We start from the raw sequence: 6660 nt of genomic DNA, 5'->3' as shown, positions 1-6660 counted from the left end.
GACACGAACATTATTCAGCATATCTGGGATGCATCACAACGTGCTGTAGAGAAGAGATTTCCAGCGCCACATACACTGACGGATTTATGGACAGTCCTGTAGGATTCATGGTGTCAACTCCCTCCAGCACTACTTCAGACATTAGTCGAGTCCATGCCACGACGCCTGGGTCCCACACGATATAAGGCAGGTGTACCAGTTTTTTTGGCTCTTCAGTGTATTTCTTCTTGAACTCAACACATTTATGACATCTTTGTTCCAGCTTCTTTAACCTACTTAAAAAACAGAATAAAATAAAAAATTTACATTGTGGTGCAAACCACTGATCCGCAGCCTTTCTGGCTTCGTCAGTAAGCGTCTTCCCTTGAGATGTTCCCTAGGATTTGGGAACAGATAAGTCTAATGGAGATAAGTCAAGTTAATAGGGTGGATGTTTGACGGTTACAAAGTGAAGATCTGTCAGTTTTGCTGTCTGTTGGCCGCCTGGCATTTTCTTGCAAAAACAAGATTACTTTCACCAAATTTTCTCGACATTAGGAGGCAATTGTTGCTTCAGTTCGTCGATAAGTTCAACATAGCATTTTGCTGTGATTGTTTTAAAATGTTGTAAGGAGTCAATAAGTAGAATTTCATTCTTTATCCCAAAATACGAGCGCGAGCAACTTGTCTGCCTTGTGTTCCGAAATTCTTCGGACGTGGAGAATCACTGTGTCTCCATTCTTTCGACTGTTCTTTGATATCCAGATCATAAATGTATATCCATGCTTCATCTGCGGTGATGAGATGATCCAACAGTCCCACACGACCCCGACGAAAGTGGACCAAAATGGATTGTAAAGCAGGCAATCGTTCGCGCTTTTGGTCTCCATTGAGACTTTTGGGAACCAATTTGGCCGAGAGGTTACTCATGCCGAAAAATCTCACGAATAATATGACTCACACGTTCTCGCGATGTGCCCAGCGTCCCTGTTATTTTTTTTTTTTTTTAGCAGTTATCCTCAGATCATCCAGGATCATAGACCGAACAGCACTCACGTTTTTCTGGACTGTGACTTAAGTTGTCCTTGCAAGACACTCTTTTCCTTCAGTGATGAAATGCCCTGTTTGAAACGCGAGAACCCAATTCTTAATAGTGTAGTGAGAAGGATAGTTACCACCCAGTGCGCCAGACATATCATTATACATATACTCCTCCCGAACAGGCCATCAAGGCCCAACCGTACCAACGGGCCGCCGTGTCATCCTCAGTCCATAGGTGTCACTGGATGCGGATATGGAGGGGCATGTGGTCAGCACACCGCTCTCCCGGCAGTATGCCAGTTTCCGACACCGGAGCCGCTACTTCTCAATCAAGTAGTTCCTCAGTTTGCCTCACAAGGGCTGAGTGCACCCCACTCGCTAACAGCGCTCGGCAGACTGGAAGGTCACCCATCCTAGTGCTAGCCCAGCCCGACAGCGCTTAACTTCGGTGATCTAACGGGAACCGGTGTCACCACTGCGGCAAGGCCGTTGGCATCATCATACATTTGGTTGGCCGTTTTCTCTTTTAAAGAAAAATATACCCAATCCGAGCACGACTCTCTGCCACCATAAATTCTCTATTTTCTTACGTCATGTTCATTTCGAACCCGCACTGAAAGCTAAAAAACCAAAGTTACTGCTTCGCAATTACTGTCACACATGATGTAAGGTACAAAGCCTAATCCCAAAACATCAGAATTAATCTACATTAATTAGGAAACACCAAGGACTTATCAACACCACCTCGTATGATGACGATTGCCAAAGGCTGAGCGTCAGGCCATGTCCCATCTGTACCCTTGATGAAGTTCCACTGGGCATTCAAATACAGCTGTGAGGAGCTGACCACGCGGAAGATATAGCACTCGAAGTTTCCCCAACAGGGGCCAGTTTCCTGGGCCTAGGTTTCGTCACATGGAAGGAGATCGACGCAGAAGCAGCCTCGGCGAGAGGTGTTGGAGTGAGCAGCCCTCTCTGCGGTCGGCACTAACTGAGGACTGTACTGCTACAGTAGTAAGACACTGGACTCGTATTCGTGGGGACAGTAGGCTCCAATTCCCGTCCAGCCACAGAGAATTGGGTTACCTGTGATTTCCCTAAATCATTTAAGGAAATTCCTGGGATGGTTGCTTCCCCATCATTTGCCAGTCCGGCCTAGTGCTCCTTGTATAACGACCTTCTCGTCAACGTTAAGTGGAGCTTTAATTTTCCTTCTTTCCTTTCATATTGTGGTTGAGACGAAACAAGCGTAGTATCATTGTAAGATGTACAGAGGCGAGCGAGTGTGTCCTATATATTTTGACGTGTTCTATATCCTTCTAAAAAGAGCTCTACGGATGAATAAAGCTACTAATATTACTACCCCAGTTTACTACTACTACTACTACTACTACTACTACGAGCGCCACGTCATCGTAACGGGCCAGTGCTTAACATACAATGGATTAACCTATAATTTAGAAGTGAAATTAAAAATTAAAATAACTTTTCCAACCTATGTCCGTGTATGCTTAAGTATATTAATTTTAACACAGTAAAGTTTCAGAATAATCAAATAAATATGTTAGGAAAATATACGATCTTAAGAAAAAATAATTGGTGCTGAATAATAAAACTACAAAGCTAAAAATTGTTCATAACATGCAAATGTATGTCACAATTAAAAGTTACAAGTCTCAACTTGATCAGAGCAATATTTCGATTAAAATCGGCGTTTTTACGAAAAACTGAGGCCGCTAAACATAAATCTCAGAAAGCCTGAAATTCGTGTGTAGTCACAGTTTCATGTAGAAGTATTAAATATATGACACCAATGAGCTCCGCCTATTTGTTTTCACGTTATTTACTAAAAACTAAAAAGTCCTTATTCATGGTAGATTAAGTATCACTTGTATTTGTAATAAAATGTTCCAATTACAGCACTTCATTACATCCGTGCAACAATACAGCTCTACCAGATTTCTATATTATATTGTAAATAACGATGATTACAAGGCATCTTAAAGAAACAGTTCAGACTTCAGCTTCTACTGTCTGTTCCGTTCTAAAAATTCTAGCAGGCAAAGTTTAAATGCAGTCGAGGTAAAGATTTTGCAATAACTAAAGCTAACTTAACTCAGTTTGTATAAAAGTTAAGAAGACTGTAAATTGTTTAACAACAGAGCTATTATTTAATGCGGGTCCAAGAAAGGAGCCATTTAGATACTGCCACCTGTGCCTGGGCGGGGGGGGGGCGGGGGAAGGGGGGGGGGGTTGACAGAGCATGTTCCGTTGGCGATCCGCTGCGAGAGACAAGAAGAACACACACTTCGGACCAAGATACCAATCTGTTCGCTTCAGTCAAACGCGTTGTTTAACAACAGAGCTATTATTTAATGCGGGTCCAAGAAAGGAGCCATTTAGATACTGCCACCTGTGCTTGGGCGGGGGCGGGGGGGAGGGGGGGGGGTTGACAGAGCATGTTCCGTTGGCGATCCGCTGCGAGAGACAAGAAGAACACACACTTCGGACCAAGATACCAATCTGTTCGCTTCAGTCAAACGCGTTGTGCCTCGGTTGACGTCAGAGCTGGGTAGACTTGAATGCGTTTTCGGTAAAAGTAGGAAGTGAACTCGCGAGGACTGTCCATCTTCCTGGATCGCTTACATTTCACGGAAATAACTGTTTGCATGCCACCTGTAATGTTGACAAAAACGCGTGGCAAATGATGAGATTATTTTCCACTTTTAAGGCGAGCAATTACCTTTTCATGATTACATGTCTGGGAGAAAGACCATCTTGCTTGGAACTTTCCCTACAAGACGCATTTGAACTGTTAATAGTGCTGTTCCTGGTATCAATAGTAGTTAGAATTGTAGCACATGTTTTATGCTTGTAAAATTTTTACGAAATATGTCAGTCAGTTAAAACTCAAAACTTTTATTTATAGTCATAATTCCTGATGTCACTGAGTAAATAACAAGGAGGAACATTTTCTTTCAGTTAGCAAAAAGAGTAATGGGGAGTTGCAGACGAGAAATTGCGGTCAGTTGTTCTGTATAGCTTTCTGGCAGACCGCAAAAATAGTTTTCAGGATCTTGTAAACGACGAAGGTAGATGTCAAGCTCGCACATGCAGTTTAAGTGCTGTGTTGGGAGTTTGTGAACGTGGACACCATTCAGTAGAATATAATTACAGGACGATTCTAACAGAATTGAAAAATTTAGTTTGAAAGGCTTTTTGTTGATGGGTTCATTTTATTACGCACAGGATTTTCTCCCGGTAATTTTGAGCCTATTGCTTTAATGTGAAACATGTGGGCATATTGCACGACGTATGTTATTTCCACTGCTTTTTTAAAAATTTCTCCTCTGTAAATAACAGAAGACAAACTGAAGAAGCAGTAGATGTAGATGTGTTGGTGTATGACACTGACAAACAGCTTTGGCTCAGATGGCGCCGTGCAAGGCGTACATAAATAAAAATTAACCATGCAGGGAAGACTGTTTTTGATCGGTAAATGACATACTCTGTACCTGTGTTTCTTGAAGTTTTCCTGGCGTACTGAATATTCTATGAGGTTTCGGGATTGTAGCCTGATCCTGTTGGCTTCTTGCCACAATATTTCGGCTGGCAACCGTCCAGCCATCTTCAGATGAGAGTACACCAATGGCGGACACTCACCTCAAGATGTGTGGACGGTTGCCAGCCGAAATATTATGGCAAGAAGTCAACAGGATGAGGCTACAATCCCGAAACCTCGTAGAATACTCCGTACCTACTGTGCAAACATTAGCCATATTCTGCAAGGTGTTTATTGTGTATTTATGTCTGAAGTGGTATATGCTGATAAGTATAGGTGGCATTTGTACTGTTGCACCTTTCTCTGGTATATCCACTCATTAGATACAATGAAAACATTGGGCGGATTGGTACACAAGAACATACTGCACAAAAGGATGCAATGCATCGTATAAACATTTGTTTTAGTCTCAATAGTTCTCGAGATACAGCTGTATGAAACTTTCAGGAATGGGGACAATTCGGATAGTTGTGAATAAAAAGTTTGTTATCTGTTGTGTTTTAGTTACAATGCCTCTTCACAGCTATGCTCAAAACTGCTTCAGCACGTTTTGAATGATATGTTACTGATCGGTCCTTATTTTCAACATACAGAAGACTGTTTTCCACAGTTGACATATCAAGAATAGACAAACCGAAAAAAGATTTTTTTCGAGAGGAATAATTAATATAGAAACGCTTGCTATACCGCACACATAGCTCTGCTATTGTACAAGGTAATGGAATAACTGGCTCGGGGTAGTAGCTGTGGTGTCGTCAGTCTTAAGGGGAGACATGCGCGAAATCGGCTCAAAAAAATCGAAATTTCTTTTATGGTCATTTCAAATGCTTTGTTGTTTTTTTTTTTTTTTTTTTGTAAAATGAGAGAGAACTCAATTTTCTTGATTTGAAGCTTATTTGACAACACAATTAGCTCCGACATTTTTCGTAAACATACTTTTTCTGATAATATTATCCCAACAGATTCTTGTCAGCCACAAACTCACAAAATTGCCTCCTTTCACTCTGCAGTTCATCGTGCCGTGAACACACCTTTAGAACAGGATTGTTTAGAAAAAGAAATAACTTTAGTAAAATCCATAGCTATTAACAGTGGATACGACCCTACGTTAATTGACCAAATTGTTAGGAGAAAAACAGCTGTAAAATGTTCAACCTTAGGAGATAACAGGGAGATAAAGAGTGAGGGTAATAACTTTATTTCTATTCCATTTTTGGGGAATGTATCATACAAGATACGGAGACTTCTACAGAAGCAATACGGTTACAGAGTCGCCTTTTCCGTAAATAATAGCTTGAAACAAAGAGTGATTCATACTATTGGGACACGGGAAGAACTTGGCACTAAATCCGGAGTTCACAAAATTACTTGTAACGACTGCCCAAACTATTACATTTGGCAGACAGGTAGACCCATTAAAGTAAGATATAAAGAACACATGCTAGGTAAAAATGGGGAAAACGTGTACAATTTCACGTTTGCTGGACATCTATTGCTCTTGCACCATACGCCGGAAGACGTAGTATTGCTACACGAAGAGAGTAAGTGTTACAAACTGGACCTGTTCGAGAAATTAGAAATTTTTGAGCAACTATCTCAAAAAGATGGATTTCTTCTTAACGAACAGGTACAGCTTAGAAATAAATTTTTTTTAGATAATTTCAAACCCCTTCTTGCTCTAACGTAATATATTTTGGCTGACTAGCAGCTAGTTTTCTTGTCTGTAGATGCTGGTGAGATGCTCCCTTCCTGCCTTGTTGGGATTTTACGTATTTTTGATGATAGTATTTCGCAGTTTTCGATGTGTATGTGTGGTTTAAATGATATTGTTACGTTTTTTATTTATGATGACAGATGGTTTCGATTTTCTACAACATTTTGTTAGTTTTCGTTAGTATGTATCCTATCCTTTAATTCTGCGCGAGATTCTGGCGCGTAACACTAGTTCCCTCTCTCGTTCTATGTGTTCCTTAGCGCAAGCTTCACCTGCTTGACACTAGGACACAGGTAAATTGGTGTTCATATTTTCTATTGTATGCAGGGGTTTTAAATGGTTCTGATATGTTTTGGTTATTAAC

General features: G+C 40.9%; 1 pseudogene; it reads right to left on the bottom strand.

Moving 5' to 3' along the window:
* Positions 1–1396: 1396 nt before the first annotated feature.
* On the bottom strand, positions 1397–1514 carry LOC126199829 (5S ribosomal RNA; annotated as a pseudogene).
* Between the last annotated feature and the right edge of the window lie 5146 nt (positions 1515–6660).

The sequence above is a fragment of the Schistocerca nitens genome, chromosome 8 (assembly GCF_023898315.1).
Source record: "Schistocerca nitens isolate TAMUIC-IGC-003100 chromosome 8, iqSchNite1.1, whole genome shotgun sequence".
NCBI lineage: Eukaryota > Metazoa > Arthropoda > Insecta > Orthoptera > Acrididae > Schistocerca > Schistocerca nitens.
The sequence above is the reverse complement of the archived record's forward strand: the minus strand, read 5'-3'. Positions and strand labels throughout refer to the sequence as shown.